Source organism: Cibotium barometz, chromosome 1, assembly GCF_041138505.1.
Source record: "Cibotium barometz isolate CiBa-2024 chromosome 1, ASM4113850v1, whole genome shotgun sequence".
NCBI lineage: Eukaryota > Viridiplantae > Streptophyta > Polypodiopsida > Cyatheales > Cibotiaceae > Cibotium > Cibotium barometz.
The window spans coordinates 8,781,009-8,808,364 of record NC_141046.1 but is presented as its reverse complement, the minus strand read 5'-3'; the positions used below and the strand labels follow the sequence as shown (position 1 = coordinate 8,808,364).

At 38.7% G+C, this 27,356-nt stretch overlaps 1 long non-coding RNA gene across 4 annotated transcripts; it reads right to left on the bottom strand.

Moving 5' to 3' along the window:
• Positions 1-22,923: 22,923 nt before the first annotated feature.
• Positions 22,924-25,777, bottom strand: LOC147641576 (uncharacterized). Of its 4 annotated transcripts, none has more exons than XR_015268233.1 (4): positions 25,568-25,777; positions 24,177-24,333; positions 23,848-23,899; positions 22,924-23,604 (listed from the first exon to the last, which is right to left on the bottom strand). It is a non-coding gene; the product is annotated as an uncharacterized LOC147641576 (long non-coding RNA). The 4 variants fall into 4 exon arrangements; XR_015268219.1 differs by lacking the exon at positions 25,568-25,777 and adding an exon at positions 24,564-25,218 and having other exon boundaries at positions 23,897-23,953; XR_015268199.1 differs by lacking the exon at positions 25,568-25,777 and adding an exon at positions 24,564-25,218.
• Between the last annotated feature and the right edge of the window lie 1,579 nt (positions 25,778-27,356).

Sequence of the window (27,356 nt, the reverse complement as noted above, 5' to 3'; positions counted from 1 at the left end):
GCCAACTATCCTAAGCTGGCAACATCATTTTCCCAAGTTGATAGAGGAAATCGACGCTGTGGAACCCCTATCCACCACCAAGGTGCAAGAGGCAGTGGACGTGGCAGAGGCCGCGGAGGAGCACTTGCTAGAACCGCCTGTATTATAAGTAAAGAACCGACCTTGGAAATGGCTAAAGAAGAGCGCACCACCATCCATGCGGTGGTAGAAAACCAAGGTCCGAATAAACAATTTGGTGTAATCCAAACCCCAGCCACTCATCACGGTAAGCCATTCCAGCTTTTAATTGATTATGGTAGTACCCATTTATTTCTTTCTCCTAGGTGTTTGCAAGAATTAAACTTGGGTCAAAAAATAGCTAGAAGAATGATTGTAGAGTTAGCTAGTGGGAAAGAAGTAGTATCTCGCCACTCTGTAGGAAACCTTGATTTTGAGCTGGGTAATGAGCAAACTCATGGCCACTTTAGAGTCTTGCCATTAGGAATTTATGATGGAATCCTTGGGATGGACTGGTTAATTGCAAACAAAGCTAGTATTCACTGTAACCAGGGGAGCATCACTTTTGAAAAAGATCATGGCCAAGTAGTATCCATTCAGGGGAAAACAAAAAAACATAAATCTAGGGTAGTCAAGGCAAAACATCTTCTCAAGGGAGCACATAAGGGTCAGCAAGTTTTCTTAGTCAAGCTCAATAGTCATTGAACCCAGTAAGAAGACAGAACCCTCTTGGCTCCAAGAATTCTGTAAGATCCCTGACCCCACTGCGCAACGAATTCTAGGGTGCTAGCAGCGGAAGTAGCACTTCTTACGTGGGGCAGGGTCCCACACTCGGGGCCTCACCCACGGATATCCAGACAAGAGACTAATCCATTGGTTCTTCCAAAACCGAACTCGAAAAAACTTCCCTTGTCTGGAAAGCATGGGCGATTCCTCTAGGATAACTTTTCTCTAACGTAGTCAAAAGCCTTAGCTAACTGAACTCATCTGACCGAACCAGTAAGTCCCATAGTCAGATCAAGGGAAAGACTGCACTTGGATTATAGAGACCAATGCTTTTTTCCTCATTGAGAGGCACAGTCGTTGATTCTTTTCCATAGAACAATTTTTATCCGGGATTTACTTCATCTATCGTACTACCAACAAAAATTTAGTCTCATTTTAGGGATCCATCAGGTCCAGCTCCATCCAGTTCCATGGGTTAGCCAACCGTCCAACCACTGTAGTGATGGGATCCAATTAGGAATTTGGTTAGGTTTTGTCTCGGGTACTAGGGAAAAGAGTTCCCAGGCCCCCTAGCCGGAAATTCATGCAAACTTAAAACTAGTCACACTACTTACACACCCAATATGAAATTGCCTTTTTCACAGAATCGGCATCTTCTAAAAATAATCTTTTAATGAAACCATTGTGTCACTCATCATAATCATCAAAATCTCCGCGGTTGAATCTTTATTTCCAATCATTCCTTCATTGGTGTACCTATGACATAATTGGCAACCAGAACGCTCACCATCTGTCCACTCAGGGGCCTTTTCGATAGTTCCTAGCTCATATAGTAACCGGCAAGTATTCACTTTAACAAAAATGGAGCCTCCGTTGAAGATCAGCAAGATCAACCAACAGATCCATATAAAAGAGCCATGGACTGATCCGTTGAGGACCAGCAAGGTCAATCAACCAGATCCATGCCTGAATTCAGAAAACAACTCTTACTCCTTGTTCCAATATCTTCCCCGATGTACGTGTGGGTATCTTCGATGACCCAGAGCCCGAGCACCGTATGGTTAGCACCCTCTAGGATCCTTCGCAAGTCACCTAGCGCTTCACTCATAGGCCGCTTCCTTGGTCCCTCATCCACTGTACCGGAAGCTCACCATTTAAATCAAACCGAGGCTGGTCAAGACCTCGGCCGACCTTGCTACGTGAGACGTCCTCCGTTGACTCTCTGTCATCAGCAGTTGTAACTTTAACAGATAGGTCTTCACGACCTCATTCACAAGACGGTCAAAATGCTTCCCTAGCATTCTTGACATAAAACAGTCATTTAAAAATAGATTTCACATACAAATACAGTTCCAACAATATTTCCATCTTTTCTCATCACTCCACATCCTTTCACATTAGTCCCCATCTTTTCTCATCTTCCCATAATTTTTTTTTAATTCATCGATCCTTATCACATCACATCATTCCCACATCAAATCACATCCAATCGCATCATCCACACAGCAATCCACATCATCCATACATCCATCCACATCAATCCACATTTTTCACACGTCAATCCACATCATCCATACATCCATTCACGTCAATCCACATTATCCACACATCAACCCACATCATCCATTCACGACAATCCACATTACCCACACATCAATCCACATCATCCATACATCCATCCACATCATCCACATCAATCCACATTATCCACTCATTCATCCACATCAATCCACATTACCCATACATCAATCCACATTGTCCACACATCAATCCATATCATCCATACATCCATCCACATCATCCACATTACCCATATATCAATCCACATCAATCCACATTATCCACACATCAATCCACATCATCCATACATCCATCCACATCATCCACATCAATCCACATTATCCACATCATCCACACATCATCCACATCAATCCACATTATCCACATCAATCCACATCATCCACACATCATCCACATCATCCACATCAATCCACATTACCCACACATCAATCCACATTCATTTCATAAGTATTCCCATTCTCATCTAATCACATCTTTTTCTATCTCATCACTTATTTCCTCATTTATCCTCATCAGATCTCATCCACTTGCATCTACCCATACATCTCATCATTTCACATACATTAACATCTATCCAACTTTACATCGCATCTTATCACATCCATTTCACATCACATCTCATTCATTCACATCTCGATTCACATGCTAACACATTCATTCACGTCCCTTATCATTCATTCACATCCCGATTCACATCACATCACATCCATTCACATCCCTTATCATTCATTCACATCTCGATTCACATGCTATCACATTCATTCACATCTTATATCATTCATTCACATCTCGATTCACATGCTAACACATTCATTCACATCTTATATCATTCATTCACATCCTGATTCACATGCTAACACATTCATTCACATCCTATATCATTCATTCACATGCTAACACATTCATTCACATCTTATTTCATTCATTTACATCCTGATTCACATGAAACCGCATCTCATCTTTTCATTCACGTTTATCTGATTCACATCACATCTCATCACATTTATTTACCTCTTATTCTCATCACTTCTATTCTCATCACATCCATCCATCCATTCTTTCCCATCTATCTGATTTGCATCCCATCTCATCACATCTATTCACCTCTCATTCTCATTCTCATCACATCCATCCATCCATTCATTCCCATCTATCTGATTCGCATTACATATCATCACATCTATTTACCTCTCATTCTCATCACATCCATTCTCTATTCATTCTCATCTATCTGATATCATCACATCCATTCTCTATTCATTCTCATCTATCTGATTCACATCACATATCATCACATCTATTTACCTCTCATTCTCATCACATCCATTCTTTATTCATTCTCATCTATTTGATTCATATCACATCTTATCACATCTATTTATAGAATGTAAGAGAATTCTTATTTTTGATATAAAGATTCTTTACGCATCTATTTATGCATAAGAACAACTTCAGTGGGAAATAACACTTTTATAAAAATCCATTTATGCATCTAATTATGCATAAATTCAATTTTAAGGAGAATAACACTTTCGAAATAAAAATAAATCTTTTATGCATCTTTCTATGCACAAATTCAAAATCAATGAGAATAAATCTTTTGAAATAAAAATAAATTCCTTTATGCATCTTTCTATGCATAAAATCAAAATCAATGAGAATAACTCTTTTGAAAAATAAAAATAAATTTCTTTATGCATCTTTCTATGCATAAAATCAAAATCAATGAGAATAACTCTTTTGAAATAAAAATAAATTCCTTTATGCATCTTTCTATGCATAAAATCAAAATCAATGAGAATAACTCTTTTGAAATAAAAATAAATTCCTTTATGCATCTTTCTATGCATAAAATAAAAATTAAATGAAAACAACACTTTTATAATAAAAATAATTTTTAATATTTACACTTTTATAATAAAAAAAATTCTTTTATGCATCTATTTATGCATAAAAATTAATTTTTATGAAAGTAACACTTTTATAATAAAAAAAATCTCCAATATGCATCTTTCTATGCATAGAAATTAATTCTAAAATAACACTTTTATAATAAAAATATTTTTAATATGCATTTTTCTATGCATAGAATGAAAATAACACTTTTAGAATACACAAATGGTGGGGATTACTCTTTTGAATAATAAAAGATAAAACTTATTTCACAAAATTTAAGAAAATTTTGCCATAATCCCCCTTTGTATGGCTGACCATTTTTTAAATTTTTTCATTCTCAAGTTACTTAGAAATTATCCCAAATGGTTTAAATCATTTTAAACTAATCAAATTCCACTTTTTAAAGAGAAATAATATGAAAAGTTTAATTCTAACAATTTGATTACATATCTAGGATAAAGAAAGGCTGAATTCAAGAATGAAGAGAGGGGGAAAGCCTTTTCAACAAGGCATAACATCATTTTTCATTTTAAAGAAAATAAAAATTGGAAAACCATTAAATGGAATAAAGAAAAAGTAGGATTTCTAGCTTACGTAAATTTTTGTGAGCTTTCCTTTGGCTTGATGGTTTGAGGGATCTACTCTTGTTTGCAACAAGAGTGGCCACCAATTCTTTTAAAGAGGAAATGGTCAAAAACTAATAAATTCACTGTTTTTGGCTCTAGGGAGGAGTAGAGTAATAGTGCATAAAACACTATTATGCTTTTACAAAGGGGAAGGCTTCTATTTATAGGAGAAAGTGAGCCTCTAACCAAGCAAACTGATTGTAGAATTTTCTAGATCAGTTTGGTCATTTTTTGACCATTTTTAGGTCAGTTTAGCTTACTTTTTTGTTCTAATTGAAACACGAGAGAGGAGAGATGAAATATCTCATTATTTGAGAGTTTAGAGCCCCACCACACATGTGAAATAGGCTCCTCCTTCATGAGGGGAATTCCCCCACACTGAGGTGTCAAAATGCATCATTTCCTCTAAATATCTCTTCTTTTGTAACTAATAACCTTGTCCTTAGTCAACTCTTCATCTTATGTGAGTATTTACTCATTTTTGGGGGGATTTTCTTTATTTCTTCAATTTATCTCCTCCCTACATTTGGATTAATCTAATTGGCCCCTCAAAACCTTAATCTAAAATTTTCAGAAAATCTAGACCCTTAGGCTAAAGCCTTTTGAACAGATTATAATATATTTCTAATGCACCTTTTGAATTTCTTTTGAACTTCTGTTTCGAGGGAATTTATTTTAATAAGAAGAGATATTTTTTCATCCAAAAATATTTAAAAATTGAATAATCTCTCTCTAGAATATTTTCTCTCTCTAAGCCAAAACAACATAAAATAGGATCTTTCTTTTATTTCAGAGAGGGGAATAATTATAAGATCAGAAGGGGAGGTTCTTATACGTGCACACCTCAAAAGCCGGAGGGAGGAATCTTACATCCTCTAGCATCTTCCTTGACACGAGCTTACAGGGCTACCACCTCCTCGTCATCGAGAAGTCGATCATGAAATAGAGGTGATCCCTGGAGCTCAATCTATCTCAAAAATGCCCTATAAAATGTCCCTCCCCGAAGCCATTAAACTTAAAGAGCAACTTTTCCAACTCATTGAGAGCAAGGATTTGTACACCCCAGTAGCTCTCCTTGGGGGGCACCTGTTCTTTTCCAAAAAAAGAAGGATGGAACTCTCCACCTCTACATAGATTATCGACGGCTAATTCAAGTCACTGTCAAGAATAAGTATCCTATCCCTCAATGAGCTTCTTGACAAGCTTCATGGGACCAAATTTTTCTCAAAAATAGATTTGAGGTCGGGTTACTATATGAGATCAGAGTCAAGGAAGAAGATATACCAAAGATAGCCTTCAATACCCGTTATGGCCACTATGAGTTTACTGTAATGTCATTCGTGTTAACCAATGCTCCTGCAACCTTCAATCGCCTAATGCAAGATATATTCCGTCCTTACTTGGATGAATTTATACTTGTTTTTTTTTATGACATCTTAATCTACTCCAAATCAATGGAAGAGCATGAGGAGCATGTGCGTAGGGTCCTGCAATTGCTTCGTAGACATAAACTCTATGCCAAGAAGAGCAAATGTACTTTCTTTACTAATCAAATTGAGTATCTTAGGTTCATCGTCTCCAAAGATGGCATCTCAATAGACCCCGCCAAGGTCAAAGATATACTCGAGTGGCCACCCCCTAACTCAGTTCGTGAAGTTTGTGGGTTTTTGGGTCACAGGATGGTATAGGATTTTTATCAAAGATTATGCCTTGGTAGCTGCACTCTTGACGGATCTTCCTATAAGAAGGATTGCAAAATAGTGTGGCTACCAATCCATCAAAAAAGTTTTGATCAACTCAAGGTCATTATTACTTCTGTCCCAGTCTTGAAACTTCTTGATTTCACCAAGGAATTTGAAGTGGTTTTACTGATGCCAGTAGTCTAGCACTTGGTGGTGTCTTAGGCCAAGAAGGAAGACCAGTCGCTTATACTTCCCCAAGCTGAAGCAATATGAAGCAAATTATGCCACCCATGATTTGGAGCTCTTAGCAGTTGTTCATTGCCTCAAATTATGGAGACATTATCTCTTGGGGGGGCAAATTCCAACTTGTATAACTGACCACAAAAGTCTGAAGTGGATCTTCACCCAGCCTAACCTCAATATGCGGCAAAGGAGATGGATTGAAACTCTATAAGAATATGACTTTGACATCAAATTTCACCCTGGGAAAGATAATGTGGTAGCAGATGCACTTAGGCCCCCGTAAATCTTTCTTAAGTGTAATTTCAATGCCAAATGATCCCATACTGGTCAAGGTGATAGAAGTCCCATCTCATGATCCAGATTATCAAAGGATGGTGAAGTTAGTAGAAGAAGGGAAAAATTCAGAGAAAGAGAAGAATCTAATCAAGAGATACTCCAATCATGAAGGAAGCCTCTACTTCAATCACAAGCTATGTATCCCTAAGGATCCTACTATAAAGAAACTAATCCTCCACCATGAAGTTCATGATAGTCCCACTGCAGGACACCCAGGCTATGCAAAAATATTAAATGTCGTAAGAAGGAGCTTTCATTGGGCATGCTTGAAAAATGATATCCTTCGGTACTTGAAGCAATGTCTCTCATGCCAAAGGATTAAAGCTAAAAGGATTAAGATGCCTAGGAAACTTCAACCCTTGGATATTCCCCAAATGTTGTGGGAATGCATTAGTATGGATTTGGTCACAAGTCTCCCCACTGTACAAGGAGGATATGACTCCATTCTGGTAGTAGTGGACTTACTTACCAAAGTAGCTCACCTTATACCAGCAAAGAAGACCTTCAAAGCTTCTGATGTTGCTCGAATATTCATCAAGGAAGTCTTCAAACTTCATGGTCTCCTAAAAAGGATAGAAAGTGACCGGGATTCTGACTTCACTTCAAAGTTCTAGCAGTCCTTATTATTAAGAGACTAAGGTTATGTAGAAGGGTGAGAGAAGGGTGTGAGTGTGAATGGACTTAAGGTCCACTTGTTCACCTATTTAAAGGTGAAGCCATGAGGCATTTTGTATGTGAGCAAAGCCTAGTTGTATGCATAAACAACTTAATAAGCAAGATATTATTCTTGTACTTTTTGAGTCTCTCCTCTCCACACACTTGATCTAGCATGAGCACCACGTTTTCTCAACATGGTATCTAGAGCTTAGGTGATTTGAACCACTTGTGGTGTAGAATAGGTAAAAAATATCCCCTTTTTGCTTATCCTTCTTGTGTGGAGCTTAACCCTTTCATGGTGGAGGCCTTCCACAAGCTTGTAGAGGGCATATCTCTCAACGAATTCTTCATGAAAGTTGTAGAGGAGATGCCGACGCATCTAATCGTACTGCCGATAGGGTGATTAGTCCTGTATTCGACGCGGCATTGCTATCTGAAGCCGTCTCGCTGCTGCGCTGGTCGTACAGCCATTGCTTGGCTGTAGACCACAATAAGGCAAGTAGTCTTAGGGATTTGGTAGCCCAATGTATGAGGACTCCACAGCTGTAATCTGAGCTCAAAACGACCACGAACGCGCCGAAAATCAGCAAAAGACTAGGCGGTGGTTCTTCCTTTCCCTCAAGCTCTCCATAAAAGCTTGTTTTTTGGGTTTTCTTGCTCTAATCAACTACTCCCTTCCTCTAATCACTCAAGTGTGAGTGTGAATGAGTATTGCTGATCTGTATCTTGATTTTGAAGTGGCTCTCATCCACAGGAGGTAGCCATAAGCCTCATGCCCGTCAAGCTTCAACATCAACATCAATTTTTAAGCTTTCAAAGCTTCTAAGCACTAATTGTGTTGTTTAACACTAATTACTCTGTTAATCTAGCAAAGGAAAAATATTCTTAAACACTAATAGTGTTATTAAACACTAATGGTGAGTTAATCACCAAAATAAGTGTTATTTTATACTAAAAATGTGCTTTTAGCACTAATTGTGTTTTATACACACTAATGGTGATATTAATCATCAACCAAAGTGTTGCTTAACACTAAGGTGGTTTTAACCATCAAAGGAGGAGGTCATCTACATTAAGAAGGCTCTTCTTCATCAACATGGAGGCCAGACACACACCATAAGTGCCACATTCAAGTCTTCATCGACAAACCACTTCTTCCAAAAAGAAATGGTGCAACCATGAACCAATTGTCTTCATCTCATAAGCTAAAGAGATTGAAGAATTCTGGTTTTTTATCATAAAACTCAGATTTTTGAGTGTTCTTAAAGCTCGGCACATGTACATTAAGTGCTCATCTTCAATGTTTATGTGTATTATCCTTGAGTCCCTTGTTTGTAAGAGGCATAGGCATGCCATAAGCCATATGTTCTCACCTTCCAAGCCCAAGGCATGTCATTCCGCTGCATATATTACATTTTCATCGTATAAGATGTATTGTAAGGTTAAGCATAGAATCCCTAAATGCTCTACCTTGTTGGTTGTCATGATTTTAAGCATCTTTTGGCATTACTTTTGTAAGAGGCATTGGCAACATTATGAGCCATGTCCTCTCCTTCTTGAGCCAAAGATGATAAACCTTATTTGTTTGAGTATTTACCTCAACCATTTACTCATTAAGCTCGTAACTTCAAACCCTAAAGGGTATCAGTTAACCAACATGCATAAAAGCTATTGTAGTTGTGGAGTAGACACTGCCCTTGACCAATCCATAAGGCAAGTGGTAAGACCCTTCCTTTCCCTTCCCCATTTAAATCTACCTCATTACTCATGGAGGAGATATATTATTCAAGGAAGCATAAAGCATGTTGGAGGACCATCTAAAAGCAAACCATTTAAGCAAGGGTGGTAGCTTGCTTTTGATCATTGTTTGAGAATGGTCAAGGTGGAAAGCATATGGTGGAAGCAATGGCATGTATCTCCTAAGCATGTCATCTACAAGAAGTCAAGCAAATACAAAGAGTGGGGTGCACCATCATCCAGGTGTACATCTTCATCGACAACAAAGAAAGACTTAGACGGCAACATTGTATTAGCCTCTAAGGCTCCAGGAACTCTTTTGTAAATCCTAGATAACCACACCTATATTCAAGCCTTGTATGCCTAATGTTATAAACAGGGATTTCACTGACGTAAATGAGAACATGTGAACATGTTAATAACACAAAAAATCTTGTGATCACATGTTATATTCACAAAGCTTTCACAAGGGCCTAAAAAAATTATCTTTGTCGGGCCTAAAAAATCTTCTTAGGTGGCCCACTGACCTGCTATTATGTGAAGATGGTAACATAAAAACATGTGAATAGCTTATTCCCATGTGTAGCCAAGCATTTAAGGGGTTCCCAAATGGCAAGTGACCTGTTATTTTGTGAACGGTAACATGAGAACATGTGAATAACTTGTTCACATGTGTTATTATCACAAAAAATCTTGTGATCACGTAAATATTAAATCCCTGGTTATAAAGGCATCCTATGGTCCAATACCACCTATTCCATCCTTCCATAGTTGGTATTGAGGGGGGGTATTAAGAGACTAAGGTTATGTAGAAGGGTGAGAGAAGGGTGTGAGTGTGAATGGACTTAAGGTCCACTTGTTCACCTATTTAAAGGTGAAGCCATGAGGCATTTTGTATGTGAGCAAAGCCTAGTTGTATGCATAAACAACTTAATAAGCAAGATATTATTCTTGTACTTTTTGAGTCTCTCCTCTCCACACACTTGATCTAGCATGAGCACCACATTTTCTCAACACTTATTTCAAGCCTTGGGCACTCAACTTTACTTTAGCACAGCTTATCATCCAAAGATTGATGGCCAGACTAAGAGAGTCAATCAGGTAATTGAAGACATTCTCAGAGCATATTGTGGACGAGAACTAAGAAGGTGGATTCAATACCTTCCTCTAGTGAATTTGCTTACAATACATCTTATCATCAAAGCATAAAAATGTCACCATTTAAAGCACTCAAGAGGTAAGAATGCTTATCTCCTCTAAATTTCTTTGATTCGACCATAAGAGTTGAGGCATCTAGGAGAATGCTCGAAGAGATGGAGAAATAGACCAAGGCAATCCAAAAGGATATTAAAGCTGCTCAAGATCGACAAAAGCATTATGCTAACACCAAGAGGTCTGAAAGGATCTTCAAGGAAGGAGACAAAGTTCTTCTATGAGTGCGACCCAAATAAAGTTCGCTACTATCACTTAGAAAATATAAGAAACTCAGCCCTAGGTATTATGGTCCTTATACAGTTATAAAGTGTCTAGGTAAAAGTGCCTATAAACTCCAACTCCCAGCCCATATCAAAGTCCATAATGTATTTCATGTAAGTTGTTAAAACCTTATGTATCCAGTCTCGATCATATTCTTGATGAGATAAACAAGTTGTAATCCCTACTCAAGGAGTCCTTGAATTACATCCCATTAGAATCATAGATTCTAGAGAAAGGCAACTCCAAATTAGAACTCTTGTAGAACATCTAGTAGTACAGTGGAAAGATTACCTTGAAGAGGATGCAACTTGTATCATAAATTTAGCCCTTGGAGCCATAAATAGCATAGCTTTTCCAAAATTGGGCTTTTACAAAATTGAACCATAGTGCAATGCTTTTAAAGTATCTCATAAAAAATAAACCTTGTCCAATATATGTATGTAATGGGCCAAACCATACAAAATCAAATATTTAGCACAAGTGCGGCCATATAATCCCGTCCAATGTCCACCTTGGTTGTTTCGATTTCATGATCTATACTCAACATAGTACACAATGTTAGATCACAATTACTTTGAAATCACTCACAAAAATAATTCTAACAAATGGAAATCACTTTCTACCATGCTTTGCACATAAACCATGTATAATTAATCGGATTCATTCCACATTGGATTCACTCACAAATTCCTCACACTATGTGAAACATAATTAATTGGATTCACTCACATCTTCACACAAATTGCACGTGTTCAAAGATTTGATCAAATTCACTCACAATCACACTATGTGAGACATAATTAATTGGATTCACTCCGACATTGGATTCACTCACAATGTCTTCACATGAATCACATTCAAAGAGTTTATCGGATTCACGCACAATCAACTTAGCTTGGGCATTGATCGGATTCACTCACAATCAACTTGACCCAAGATATGTTTTTCACTTATTGGGTCATCTAAACCCGTAACATCCCTCTTGCTTGGGTGTCAATTGACCTCAGTTTCATATTTAATTAGCAAGTGAAGAGAGTCAGGATATAACATTTGTCACAGATAGAATCCCTCTCAACAATATATTGTGATAAGTTATCCATCACAGATATTTCTAATGAAAATAACGCTTTTATATTAAAAATGGAAAGTCATGCACTGTCCACATCAACATTACTTTCAAGTCGAAGTGTCGAGAGGAGGGAGGCCTACTTACGTCCACCACCGCAACACCTCTCCATAGTTCCTCCAACTCATCAATCAACAGTTCGAGATAAACATCCATGTGCTTTACTTTATGTTTCCCTGGAATTAGAAGGGATAACATAAGATGTCCCTTCTTGATCGCCATTGATGGTGGAAGGTTGTAATTCACCACCAACACAACTGGCCACATGCTGTATGCAATGCTTTTGAAACCAAATGGATTCACTCCATCCATACCTAGGCCAAGTCTCAAGTTTATGGGCTCTACTTTGAAGCTGGGCCACTCATCTTCAATATGCTTCCAAAAGCAGGAGTGTCTGCGGGAATTCTCCACATGCCATCATCCGATCGACGTGAGGAATGCCATGGCATGAGCTCTGCTATGGATTTGCACTTGAACATGTGTTTGATGCGAGGAATTATAGGAAAGTGCACATCTGTTCTATACCTTGCTTCACCACCACAAGTGGGACAATGTCGAGCCTCCTTATGCGTCCCACGAAAGCGAATGCAATCATTGACGCATGCATGTATGCGATGATAATCCAATCCTCCAAGAGATGTCACATAGTGCCTCGCTATGTCTCTTGAGGTGGGTAGTCTATTCCCCTTTGGAAGCATGCTTGATAATAGCCTGCATCCAATATCATCAATTAACGATGATTAAAACATATTGAGCTTTATTCATTGCGAAACCCTTAACCACAAATTCAAATTTGCAAGTTAGAATGCTTACTTCAATAATGTGTCAAGACTTGCATTGCTCCATCCATAACTCGGGGGGTGCACCTCAAAATATGTAAGTCTACCACGTGCGATCATTAGGTGGGGTTTTTTAAATCCAAAATATTGGGTAAATTTACAGAAATACAATTACAAGTGGGGTATTTTAATTGTACTTTGGGAAAAAAACCGTAAGTTTATAAAGAAAAAGGGATAGTTTTATTAGCTCAAAATTCACAGATAAGGGGATTTTTAAATACCGCTTGAACGCACGTCGTAGGAGGGGCTTCCATATAGTGGACCCCCCGAGATCCATAAGCTGTTTGTAGATTGAGTAATTCAAGTGAAGCACGTAAAATAGAGAATGTGCACCTTTCAAATACCGGTGTCGATGAAGCCTTGTAAAGATGGTCTTGATCAGTTTCATCATCGTCCATACCTTTGGGATCATCCCTAAAAAGATGCTGCACCATATCATCAAACACTTCCTCTTCCATGACTTTGTGGGGTGCAAGGCTATTGTCATCCCTTTCCTACTCATCTCTGACAATAGATCCCAAAGCTCCAGCATCATCTTGTCGACGCTTTGCATGCTCTCGCCGAGCGTAGGGCACCATGTTAGGGTGTGGTACTGCATCCTGCTCCAATTAGAGTATATTTATTAACAACTCCATTAATTGGACACCATGAGTCATTTGGATACTATTAATTTACATCTACTCACCTCTAAACCTGTTTTATTCCATTCTCCATACATGGAGATGTGATTCAAGGTAATTCGACGCGCTCGTATAATGCATCCTTGACATCGATTACACATACACTTGATCCTTTGTCCCAACCACATATCGTGATTACGGTGATGCATTGTGTGATCTTCACCAGAACTGCTTGAGAAGGTTGATGACATTTTGTGTACAAAAGAGCAAATACATAATCATAATCAGTTTTTAATCAAAGTATAAAAAGTCTTTGTTTTGCGTGTATAACCGCGTGTATTTACGCGTTTACCCTGTGTCAAAACGCGTGTATTTGCATTGCAATGTTACCATACACGCGATCATACACGCAACGCGATGAATGTCATACTTAAAACAAAAGCCGCCGCCTACTCCAAAACCCTATCTTCTTCAATTTCATCTTCTTCTTCATCACGTGCAAGGAGCTTGCTGGCCGGTGGAAGAAGCATACATATGGGTGCACACCAAAGCCAAAAAGGAGACTCACTTGTCAAGAGGTGAGTCGGTTGGTCCTATCTCTTCCCTTCCTTTTCTTTATGCAAATGTCTCTTTTCTTTATGCAAGTGTCTCTATCCTTTCTTCTCTTTCCTGCAACAAGTGTCCCTTTTCTTTATGCAAGTGTCCTTTTCTTTATGCGAAAGTGATGTTGGTCGGTAGGCGGCCTTTTTTGGTACTTTTTTTTACAGAATCGCGTGTATGCCTGCATGTACTCTACTAGACGGTTTTTTCACATGGATATATATGACGGGATCCTAGATGGGATTTTACATGTGATACACTTCATGATGCATGATACACTTCATGATACATGATGCATACAAATGGATTCTTTTTGCAGATTCTTCATGGATCCAGGTTCTTCATTCGATCCATTTGTGTATGGCACTTGGATGATGGAGATACTAAATCATTTTGGGTGCCACCCTGGCCCAGTTGAGCTTACAGAGTATATGTATGCCCATCCTCCTCCTAGATTCCCTGGTATAGTCACCCCGCTCTCGAGTGCCCATGTCACTCCACAACCTTATGTGCCTGCGAGTCCGATGAGGAGACATACCCCTTCCCAGACACACTCATGCACCCCCTCCCAGGCACCGTCACGTCAGGGCTCATAGCCACCATCACATACTCCCTCACAGCCACCGTCACGCTCAGTGTCACGTTGTAAGATTCCTCCCTCCAGCTTTTGAGGTGTACAGGTTTAAGAACCTCCTCTTCTGATCTTATAATTATTCCCCTCTCTGAAATAAAAGAAAGATCCTATTTTACCTTGTTTTGGTCTAGAGAGAGAAAATGTCTAGAGGAAGATAATTGAAAATTGAGATAATTTTGGATATAAAAATCCTCCTCATGTTTAAAATGGTTTCCCCTGAAACAAAAATTCAAAAAGAACTTTCTAATGTGCAATTGGAATTAATTGAAAATAGGTAAAAAAAGACCTTATCCTGAGGGTCCACATTTTTTAAAAATTTTGGATTAAGGTTCCTATGGACCAATAAGATTAATCCAAATGTAGTGAGGAGATAAATTGAAGAAATAAAAGAAAACCTCCTAAAAATGAGTAAATACTCACATAAGATGAAGAGTGGACTAAGGACCAAGGAAAATAGTTTAAAAAGCTGATTTTTGACACCTCAAAATGGAGATTCCCCCTCATGAAGGAGGGGCCTTTTTCTCATCATTGCTTTCCATTTTTAAATCAATAAAATGAGATATTTCATCTCTCCTCTCTGCCAATTCAAGTCTAGTTCCAAAAAGTAAGCTAAACTGACCTAAAAATGGTCAAAAAGTGACTAAACTGATTTGCAAAATTCTAGAATCAGTTTGCCTGGTTAGAGGCACACTTTTTCCTATAAATAGAAGCCTCCCCCTTTGTAAAAGCTTAATAGTGTTTATGCACTGTTACTCTACTCCTCCCTAGAGCCAAAAACCCTCCACCACAAAGAATTGGTGGCCACTCTTGATCCAAGCAAGAGTAGAACCCTCAATCCCTAAAGCCAAAGGAAAGCTCACAAAACTCCATGTAAGTTAGAAATTCTATTTTTTTAATTCTATTCTATGGTTTTCTGAATTCTTCTTTTTTTAAATGTGAAATTGGATGTTATGCCTTGATAGAAAGGCTTCCCCCTTCTCTTCATTAAGAATTTCAGCCTTTCTTTATGCTAAAATGAGAAACAAACAAAATAAGTTAAACTTTTCCTATTGATTGCTCTTTAGAAGTGAAAATTGATTAGATTATAGTGTTTTAATTCATCTTGGGGTAAATTCTAAGTAGATTTAGAATGTAAAAATTGAGAAATGGTCAGCCATACAAAGAAGGTTATGGCAAAATTTTCTTGAATTTTGTGGAAATAAGTTTTATCTTTATGTTATTCAAAAAGAGTAATCCCCTCCGTTTGTGTATTCTAAAAGTGTTATTTTCATTCTATGCATAGAAAGATGCATATTGAAAATATTTTTATTATAAAAGTGTTATTTTCATTAGAATTAATTTCTATGCATAGAAAGATGCATATTAGAAATATCTTTATTATAAAAGCGTTATTTTCATTAGAATTAATTTCTATGCATAGAAAGATGCATATTGGAAATATCTTTATTATAAAAGCGTTATTTTCATTAGAATTAAGTTCTATGCATAGAAAGATGCATATTGGAAATATTTTTATTATAAAAGCGTTATTTTCATTAGAATTAATTTCTATGCATAGAAAGATGCATATTGGAATCGATTGTTCTGGTAAGAATTCAAATAACTCCCTACTCTAATACTATTGGGTTATATTAATTACAACTATTGACTTTATTATTCTAACTTTTATTTATATTTTAACAGGTTTGAAAACATCGGGTAAACATGCATATCCTGTTTGTGGCCCTTCGTTATTTAGTACATGAGTATGCTGATGGTTTGTGTAAGACCATATTCGATAATCATCATGATTTCTCTCGTCAGATCATCCTAAATATGTTGCTAGTAAGAGTAACATTCCTTCACAAACACTTCGTGCAAAAGATTGGAAGCGCATTTGGGAGTCTACAAGTATTCTTCCTCCAGATGGCATGAGAACAGGTAGAGTAATGTTTTTTAATCTTCTTTTGTTTAGTCTCTAATTGGATTAAAGATCACATAGAGCAATCATGTCATGACATCTCTTTTGTAGGTACTCAATTTCTCATCAACAAGCTTGATTACTATTATGGAACATTACTATGGACAATTGAAAATATTTTGAAGGTTCAATTAAGAACTTCATAAATATATATATTGGATGTCAAGTGGTTCAAGGTGGTACGTTGAGGTCCTTATGCAACCATAAGAAGGCATCAAAGTGGGTTTATGCAATTGATTACACCAAGATTTGGTAAGATAAAAAAGAGACATTTTTGCTACCTCAACATTGTGAACATGTAACCATCAAACAGATTTCAAGTGAAGGTTCTAATACACATTCTTTATGTATATGTAGTTAGTGTTCTTCAGGATCCTCTAAGTAGGTTGTGTTATTTCAGTCGGACCTAAATATTGATGCCAGGCGATGGTATATCTTGCAAATTGCTCCTCAGTCAAGAATGATATTTCAAAATGAGGAGGTTGATGAGTGCATAGAGTTGCTGGAATTAAATCAAGATATAGGTGAAGTAGGAGAACATGACGTACCACCAATAACCAATCAAGTAGATGGTTCACAACAACAGCAGATTGTAGGGAGCATATGCGTGTTCAGAATCATGCGACAATAAAAGAAACCAAGTTGAAAAAACATCTCTCATGTGGCTATAGGTGCGGTTCTGCACACGACTAGGGATATGCAGCTATAGCCATGTAGTAGTGCCCACATGCAGCATAAACATGCTACAGTCTCCAAACAACAAAAAATGGAGATAGAATGGGAGAGATGTGTCCCCACATCTCTCCCATTCTATCCCTATTTTAAAACATTACAAATACAAAAAAAAAATATAATTCATACACATGAGCATTACAATGTTGTTGTAGGAGCCGAAGGACGAGGAGTAGGCAGTGGAAGGGAGAGGGGTAGGCAAAGTGGAAGTGGGCGGGGTAGGGAAGCTGGTGGGATGCATGGAAATGGGTGATTGTGCAAGATAGATGAAGTCTCTGGTACATAGAAGGTGGGGGATATGCTCGAGCGGCTTAATAGCTTGGCCCCATACTTAGAGTTTAGCTGCCACACCAAGTGGATTGTGCCTTATAGACACTACGTAAAAATGGGTCATCCTTTGGCATAGGAAGTATACTCCGGGATGCCCCTCCATATGCCAGATCACTCTCTGGTGGTGTGGGCACATCTATAAAAATTAACACTACTAGAATTAGCATAGACAATAACTTAAGCAAAAATCATAGACTTTACGCATAAGCTCTACGCATTAAGCTTATGCATAGAGCTCATGCATAAGCTTAACATATAGACCTTATACATAAGCCTATGCATTAAGCTCTATGCATTAAGCTTATGCATAGAGCTCATGCATAAGCTTAACGTATAGACCTTATACATAAGCCTATGCATTAAGCTCATGTATAAGCTCTATGCACAGATCTTATACATATGCTAATCCGTAAGCTCTATGTTGCATAGGCTTAGGCATTAAGCTCATGCATAAGCTCTATGCATTAGGCTTATGCATTAACCTCATGCATAAGCTTGCGTATATTAGTATGCATTAATTGATGCATGAGCTCTATGCACCATAGAGCTTATGCATTAAGCTCAATGTACCATAGAGCTTATGCATTAAGCTCTATGAATAAGCTTATGCATGATCTTTCTCTATGCATAAAGATTAATGCATAGGCTCATGTATAGAGTTCTATGCATAGGCTTATGTATTAAGCTCATGCATAGCATTATGTAGCATTAAAGCTTATGTGTAGAGATTGTGCATTATGCCTATACATAAGCTTAATTCATAGAGCTCCATGCTTGTGCATGAGCCTAATGCATAAGCTCATGTGCAGAGCTTAATGCATAAGCTGTATGTACAGAGCTCATGCGTGAGCTTATGCATAGGCTTATGCATTAGGCTCATGCACCAGCATAGAGCTCTATGCATTAAGCTTATGCATAAGCATAATGCACAATCTCTAAGCATAAGCTTTATGTATACATGCATACATAGAGCTTATGCATAAGCTTAACACTAGTTTGGTACCAAAACAGGACACTTGAGTGTCCTTTTTTGGGGGTTGCGAAAAAAAATCAAACTCCTAATGTAGGCTTTAAAAACCAAAATGCTTCATTGGGCATGTAGAACATAACCCTATGCTTATGTAAAAAATGCTAAACATATAAAATGCCTTTTTATTTGGAAGTACATAAGCAACAAAGTAGCATATGTCTTGAAAATGAACATTTTTCAGGATTTTTCAGGATTTTTCCAAATATGCAAGCATCATTCTCTCAAAAAAAAAATCCAATGATATCAATAGCATTTTTCCCAAGATATTTTAATAGCATACATCAGTCCAAGGAGGTAGAAGTTCACCAAAAAAATCATTTTCCTTTCCTAGAATTTTTTCCAAAAAAGTTGTATAAAATCAGCAAAAGTAACGCGTATTATCAAAACTCAATCACGCCACTAAAAAAAATTATAGCCCTATCAATGAGAATGTTGATTATTGGTTTTCATGCTTGAGATGAGATAAATAAGCCATAATTTGATGTGTATGACACTAACTTAGCCTCCACTTAAGTAGGTTCTTATCGCCTAGTTCTAAAAAAACTGTAAAAAATAAAAATATAAAATTTAATCATCTTTTTTCAAAAACTAATCATAACTATGCTTGCACAAGTAGTCTACACCTATAGTTACAACAAATAATGCACTTACACAGCTTTCCCCTTTGATGAAAATCAAAATTAGACTCATAATTAGACATTTTACGTATTAAAAACAAGTTGCGCAAAAGGCCATGTATGAGAAGAGGCCCAAAAAGTGGCTCTAAAGTTTTGAAAAATTCAAAACAAAGTAGTATTTACCCTATATAACATGGGTGCACCTCAAGTTTTACATTATTAGCTTGCATATGGAAGGAGAAAAATTCATGCTCCACCTGTATAAAAAACATCATTTCAATATTAGCGAGTCAAAAATTTATCCAATAATTATCGTTTGATGATTCCAAGATTTAGTTTACATCATGGGCTTTCCATCAAGCCAAGTTTCATGATCAAACTATGTCCCTTCTAAAAGTTATGTACAAATTACTACTATTTTGAAAACAGCAAAAATCATGCGTTTTATCAGCATGCGTCTAAGAAAATTAAAATATTACCTTGCAAAAGCTAAGAAAAGTGCAATTTAAAAAATCTCAATTTTTTTTGGGGTCTTGAGGAACATCTGTGGATGTTAAGCATTTCAAAACTCTTAATAGATTGCCCACAAAAATTCAAGAAAAATGCTAGCTTTCAGGACACTTTAGTGTCCTCAGGACACTTTAATGTCCAATTACAGAACTAGTGTTAATCCACAAAGCTATGCCTATGCATAAGCTTTATGCATGCATGCTTTCATAAAGCATGTATGCATAAAGCTTATACGTAAGCTATGTAATTATAAGCTTATGCATGAGTTCTATGCATAGTAAAAAAGAACACAATTGAAGAATAAATCCTACTTAGGCACCCGGAGGTGCAAAAAAGCAAAGATTCAAATCAAGGGCGTACCTCTTATGCTTGCTAGAAGGTTGTGGGTGGTTGAGGGAGTTTGGAGAAGCCTAAGTTCTAAGCGGCCTCCTTGCCAAACATGTGGACCGCTTACCTTGACCTAGCCACAAAAATAAAATGATTAGTAAAGCTTTTATTTAACAACTTAAGTGAACTATTAAGGTATGCATACAAGAGAAAGAGAACATGGAAACATAAGAAAGATGGACAACACATTGAGGTAATTCTCAAACCCTAAATAAAACATGTAATCATTTTGTTTTGCTTGAGATTACCTTAAGCTTGCTTGTGATGCTTATCATCATGGAGAGAGGTTTTTCTTGCTTGTGAAGGGAAAAGGGAGCTCGTTTATGAAGGGAGAAGAGGGTAAAGGGAGAACATGAGACAGAAGAGGTGAGGGCTTGGAAGGAAAAGGGCTTGTGAGAAGAGCTTACAAGCAAGGGCAACAAGGAGTTAGGGCAAGGTAGAGTTAGGGTGTGGAGAGAGCTCTACCTTTCTTACTTGTGAAGGGAGTAGAGGTGAGGGCTTGAGAGGAAAAGGCTTTGTGAGAAGAGCTTGATAGCAAGGGTAAGAGGGAGATTAGGGTAAAGTGCAAGGGCATGCCATATCGAGGGTTTGGTAGGCAAGATTCGAGTTCAAAGGAGGAGATGTTTGCTAGAGAACAGGCGACGCATTGCACAGGAAGGGGGTATTCTGTTTTTTCACAGTACGTAGTTATACATGGGGCTATGACCGTGCCCATAGTCGCATGTATAGCCTCGCGTGGCTGTAACTGTACATTGAAGAACTGTACACCTTGCGCAATTGTGTCAAGTCCCCTGTCACTACTCTCTCCCCTCTTCACACAGCTATCTTGTGCAACTATCCTCCCCTTCTCATGTTATGTTCCCATATCCAAAATGATGATGAAGCAAATGCATCAAAAGACGCTAATGATGTGGAGGATGATGATGAAACAAACACATCAAAAGATGCTAGTGATATGAAGGATGATGATTCCACTAGTGGAATAGACCTTTTTATTGGTATTGGGGCCATGGATTTTGACATAAACTCATTGGCATATATGGATTTGATTCAAGAGATAATTGATAGAAGGGGACCCCTAACTAATCACCAATACCTTTATTTCATTGTATTATAACTTTTCATAATTGTTGGCTTGAAATTTTAAGTGATTTTGCATGATAATAGCGGTCAAATATTGCTTGCAATCTTGTTCTTTGCTCTCAAAATTACACGATTAAGTTTCGTGACCTAGACCCCCCTTTTTCTTGGATGGAGAGAGAGAGAGAGAGAGAGAGAGAGAGAGAGAGGGGGGGGGAGGGAGGGGGGTGGTGGTTATGAAATAGAACGTATTTTTTAAAGATATATTGCATGCACATTTTTTGGTAAAATTGGAGGCCTATTTTTTGCATTACAAACCTCCGAAATAGCCTTAGTAATTTTGTCGATTTTTGAGCAAAATAATTGATGGGAATACCAACAGATTAACCGAGGGCATTTTCAAGGCCTATAACAACTCCCCATTGTTTCTTTATTGTCTCCTTAAACGTCGATAAATAAGCCTCGGAGCAAGGACACTGTCTTATAGTGGAGCACCTACATCTGCATCATAACCATCTGTGTCACAACCATTATGGCTAACAATATGGAAGAAGATTAAGCCATGAAATTGTCGATGAAGCCTCCTTTTCTCTTCCTCAAGACTTGGGTGTCATATAAATCAAAACTCCCCAACGATAGGTTCAAGGCTAAAGTAATCCACCCAAGGTACAAGAATGGGACAAAGTTTTCTGTTGAATTAAAACTCTTTTAAAACTACTGGTTCACTAATATGCATGATAACCCGTCCGTCCAGCAATTTTTTGGGAACAAAGTTTCGTGTTGACCACCACTACTGTTTCAAATATTGAACTAACCGTGCTTCCTCTAAAACTCCATCAAAACTATTGTTTCAAAAAATTAAATTAACCGTGATTCAACCGCAACTACAATAAAAGAATTGTTTCACAAGAATTCATGCATCTAGGACCACTTGCCTTAGCATATGGTACTTATTGTCATACTACATACATTGGCAAGCCAATGAGTTTTGCTAAATGTCATCATCCAAACTGATCATGCTTCAACTGTGGAGGGAGGTACTCAGGAATTGTCTAGTATGCAAGTGGATCGGATAAAATAACAGAAATGCATGAGCGCTAACCAGGCAATTTGCTCAACGCATAAGTGGACCTGCAGCTGCAGAACTCTGACTTCCCATACATGTATGTTAATTTCAGAAACCCTCTTATTCGTAGAAGTTTACGCACAGTACTCTAGTAGTCTCTCCCAGTAAAACGGAAGACATTCTATTGGTATTAGCGCAGATTATTGATTTGTTGTGAACAGGCCATTTACTTGTGTACTTGGTTGATTTAATGGTTTATAAGCTTTCTTCGGGATCAAAAGCTCGAAGGAATATCCAACGGTCAATGCGACACTCAGGGTGAGTTTGATTTTAAAAAAGGAACCCAAAGTTTACTCTTGGGATAGCGTTTACTTTCAGGACCTACAAAAGGATATCGCGTGCTACAGTGTGCACCTGGTTTACAATGGGATTATGCCTTCTCCGGGTGTTACAGTGCATTGTGCCTTGCCCAGATTCAACTTGTCAATGTCACACGGCAGAATTATACTATGAATCCGACTTTTCAACCTCAAAACTATCGTGCATCCTAGCAACGTGGTTCTGCAGACATGCTACTTTACTAATATTGGATAGTTAATTTAATGCTGAGCTTCCCTTGGGATGCCTCATGTCGGCTCATGCAAGCAGTTGAAAGCCCAGAAGAGACCAAGGACACATATAATCTTCAAGCGACTGCATGCTATTGTATCTATAGCATGCTTGATGCCAAGGTTACTCTTGAAATGCTCACGCTCCCAGCAACCATACTGCGTCACTTCATTACGATGGGACTATTTCCAAGCACACACTTGAACTTTATCCAAGTTCTTACACCGTACTTAAAGGATGTAATTAACATGGATTCAGGTTGAAAACGCATGATTACACATGCCTCCTCATCCTTCGACTAGAATATAATGGCAAGGTCGGCAAGAAAAATTGCATGAATGACATCACAGGAGGATAATTATACAAGGATAGAGGTCGTTGAAGAAAGAAATGAATCCCCAGAAGTGACGCAAATCCTGCATTATAACATTTCATGAAAGCTTGAAAGATATCAACGAGCCAACCATCTCGGTCGAAACGAGGAAGGAATCTTTGCAAAATTCCCACCTGAAAACAAAGGTTACGTGTATTAGCTTTCAAAGGACATGAGCAATAATAATACTTTACCTTACGGCTAAAGAGCACAGGCATCCCACCCAAAGCCCAACGCACAAAGACATGCATACAGTAATATTATATATATGTATATATGCACATATAAATATATATATATATATATATTCAGGTTTGATAACATGATTGGCATGGACGATTGTAAAGGATAATAGCTGCAATGTAGAGCGAAATTACCTTAGATAAAGAAACTGAATATCTCATAGCACCTTCAAGGGAGCATTACCTGCTGAACGAAAAGTAAAAAGATCATGTGAGCGTCGACCTCATCGACCCATGGGCGCTGCAGATACAAAGGCCTCGACAAACTAGATTAGGTTAACTGCAAAGGATAGACTTTATTACGTTAAATCTCGGCATTTAAGAGCTACGCGTATAAGACGACACGGACGAGCAAAGTCATGATCTGCTCAGTTGTAAAGGCATAGAGTCTTTCTTAGAGATGATCTAGACAGCTTTATTGCAGGAAATTGATTTAGGAGATGAAAAGTCATGGAATTGCTTACTTAATTGGTTGCTATTTGGAATGGATCGGAGCAGGCGTGATGTATAAAACAAACTGCAGATCTGCAACAGAGCAGATCGCAGAAGCCGACGTGGATGAGGGGAATGAAGCCTGGTCCGAGACCAGGGCAGCATGTGTACTAAAAGAGCTTGATCTCTCTGCAAAAACAAAGAATCAAACACGGACTTGTACAAACTCAGTAGCTGCATAACAGTGATATCATGCCTAGCTTCTGCTCTCGAGCCAAGCTGCACTCCCCATATCCACGCAGTGCGTGCAAAGTTGGTCACAACAAGCTGTAGGGCAGTATGTATAAAAGCAGAGAAACCCTACTGATGTACAGGTCTGTCTAGCTATGCTTACAATACACGATGGAGAGCATAACTACCTAGAGCTCGATAGTTTATGTGGGCTCTTCTGCACAACAAAAACATGGCCGCCATAGCTACGCTGTGAAGAACTTAGCAAAGACTAGAGAGGGTAAGTGAGTGTGCAATGTAAGTGATGACCACCTCTAAATAAAGCCATCACCTGTTTAGCGAACGCTCATGCTACGTTTTTAGCAACCCCCGCCCCTTTCTTTCTACGTGAACTATAATTTTGATCGAAAAGAAACCCAGTAGGGTTCGCAACTTTTACCCTCACAATTCCGCAGCCCAAGGTGATTTGTGGGAATTGGGAAAGATACCTAAACTTCTCTCATACCTAGCTACCCTCTACTAGAAGCGATCCAACACCTAATGTGCTTCTTGGAATCCAATGAGTCACTGCTCCGGCTAGGTGTGCAAAAGCACTTTGTGATCCTTGCACACATATTAACGGCTACATTAGCGCTTACAATTTTCCCCTCTAATGAGTGGGGCCAAAAGTAAAAAAAGCCTGATGGTCATTATGGCTCCCATATACATAGCTAGAGCCGTAGATGCGTAATGTAAATGATGTAGTTATGTGTGATCGATCGTGTATGCCGCAATGGTTCTAAAACTACTTTTAACACAGACACTGACATCTATGTATGAGCATGTCGCGACCATTAGCTAGGCTCGCTAGGTTAACATAGATCATATCGATGTAAAACAGGACTAAATCGATGGATCTAGTCCTAAATCATACTTCACTACTTTATGCAGTTTGTTGATATTCCCAAAAATATCAGGATCATGTATGCCGCAATGGTTCTAAAAACTACGTTTAACACAAACACTGACATCTATGATGTATGTATGTGCATGTCGCAACGATTAGCTAGGTTTGCTCGGTTAACGTAGATCATATCGACGTAAAAAAGGGACTAAGTCAATGGATCTAGTCCTAAATCATACTTCAATCCCAAAAAATATCAGGATTAGCGTTCGATTATGGGATATATATATGTATGGACTATAAGCTTACTTTCCAAATGAGATGACATTGCTGCTAAAACCGATTATGGCGCCGGCACTCTGATGTAGCGGGGCCGAGGCCATCGGGGCTAGACCATTCATTTCCACGCTTCTATATGACTCGCAAGCCGCAACCGCCAAATCTGACAGAGCCGTGGAGGCCCGAGGGTAAGGGGCCAGGCTATCCAAACTGGCCGCGGCGCGCTAGCTAGTAGCGTTTCACAAGGGCAAAAGAAGAGACAAAATTCGGGGGTCCCGAAACCAATGATGAAAGTTTGGAGGCGAATTTAGCGGCGTCAGCGTGGCTATAGCGACCTGCATCCCATTAAAGGCCGCCCACGACGGCAGTTCTTCGGTGCTGGTTGTTGACTACGAGTCATGGGACACGTAATCGGCAGTCAACGTGGCAAAGCCTCTCCACATCAGCAGAGTGGGGCTGGGACCACAGCAATTGCAGGTGGGCCTGTTTCCACGTGGCAAACAATTTGCACGCTCAGCTGCCTGCGTGGCGTGTCGAGCGCTGAAATGCCAGCGTGGCGAGCTATTATGGCCTTATGAGTAGTCATCGTCATGATGAAATTCTCGTACACGTCGGCACGTAAAATCGTGAAGATACTCATCATGAACCCTTATTGACGCACGTAGACATTAGAAGGGGGGTTAGAAACTGTGCTGCGGCCTGCCGCGTCGACAAAGCGCGAATCTACCCTAAAGGCGCGGCCGTTACACGTCAGCAATCATTACGTTCTAGCACGATAGGAAGTTAGGAATTTGGTAAATATAGGATTGGTGGAGTTTGAAGATAAATTTACAACAATTTTTGCATGTTTATTATTTATTGAATATATATTGTCTCGTGTATTCTATTATTATTATTCTTATTTTTTGGGGCTGGCGCGGAGAGAGAGAGAGAGAGAGGCACTGGCACTTTCTCCTCTCAACGTGGCTTGCGCTATCGAGTGCAAGCAGTACCTCGTACCCTCCTCCCAAAATCCGCTCGTTTTGTCGATCTCGAATCTTCTGGTCCCAAATGTTCGCAACTTCTCGCAAGCTGTTGCCCAACCGACGCGAGCAGCTCCAAGCACTAGGAATTACTTATACATTTCTTCTCTCTTCTGTCCAAGGTGAGCCTCCCCCCATCGAAACTGACCTTGCCCTTTCATGCCATATATAATTTAAACCTATCCCCTTTGGTCAACACTGTCTACATCCGATCCAAGCTCTCTCGAACTACGGGGACGGGGAACGGGAAACGGAGATTCTACAGCGAGTATACCAAAATTCAACTACTTACAGGTAGTGGGCTGCAGCTTCCTTCGGTTTGGGAAATTGCCCATGATCTCTGGAGTTCAATCTCTTCTAAAAATCCCCCACTATCCCTAGAACGCAGTAGGCGCCAAAATAGAATCTCGAATTTTGTGTGTGCTGGTAGTCGTACCCTTAAGCGGCCTTCACACCCGAAAAAGAATGCGTTTGCCATGTGCTACAGAACAGCACGCAGCCCACACACATCATCTAACTTACTTAGAGGTCACTGTTCAAACACACAATATTATCACTTGCAGTACCCCTCACTCGTCAATCACTTATCACTTGGAACCTGTAAGTTCCTCTACAACGTTGACAAGGCTTCAATCTCAAAGGAGTCCCAACCATCATGCTCAATTGACCATGAATAATGCAAAAGACTTTCTCGACCTTAAAGATGGTGAGACACTGAGAACCACATCGTACATTGAACGACTTACCAAATTTCGAAGCCCCATCGGATACATAATACATTTCTCTTACGATTTTAT